The sequence below is a fragment of the Lipotes vexillifer genome, unplaced genomic scaffold (genome assembly GCF_000442215.2).
Source record: "Lipotes vexillifer unplaced genomic scaffold, Lipotes_vexillifer_v1.1 scaffold484, whole genome shotgun sequence".
NCBI classification, from domain to species: domain Eukaryota; kingdom Metazoa; phylum Chordata; class Mammalia; order Artiodactyla; family Lipotidae; genus Lipotes; species Lipotes vexillifer.
This window is the reverse complement of record NW_006786458.1, coordinates 1381231-1381793: the sequence shown is the minus strand read 5'-3', so window position 1 is coordinate 1381793 and position 563 is coordinate 1381231. Positions and strand designations below refer to the sequence as shown.

Genomic DNA, 563 nt, shown 5'->3' with positions numbered 1-563 from the left:
CCCGCGTCCCCTGCATCGGCAGGCGGACTCTCAACCACTGCGCCACCAGGGAAGCCCAATTTTCTTTTTCTTAATGACCGTGGCCCATGAGTTTAAAACAACTCTATTAATCACTAATCAGATTTTCCAAATTGCCAAGTAAATATTTACCATGGTGCAAATCCTGTATAATTGTGCAGATTCCCATCATCCTTTGGGAAATATAAAATAATAAAATGTCATTAATATCTGCTTGAGAACATTGCTTTAACTCTTGAATTGCTCATGATGGTCCCCTATAGTTTATTTACGTCTTTCAAAGCTATTCCCTTCTCACCAGCTGTCCAGTTTCTGCCTCATCATTTACCTCCAGATATCGGCTAAGGCTTTCTAATTGGTCCTGGTTTGCTTTCCTCTGCCCCCTGGCTCCCCCTTTCCTCCTCCACCCCCACCTCCAAATCTATCTTTATAAAATACAGGTCTGAGCATGCCACTCTTTTTTTTTTTTTTTTTTTTTTTTTTTTTTTTTTTTGTTTGTGCCTCTCACTGTTGTGGCCTCTCCCATTTGCGGAGCACAGGCTCCG

The 563-nt window shown here is 41.9% G+C and overlaps 1 protein-coding gene across 1 annotated transcript in view; it reads right to left on the bottom strand.

The window, feature by feature from the left end:
• The window catches only part of ADAM7 (ADAM metallopeptidase domain 7), a 172387-nt gene that overhangs the window by 75040 nt on the left and 96784 nt on the right, over positions 1-563 (bottom strand). The window lies entirely within an intron of this gene.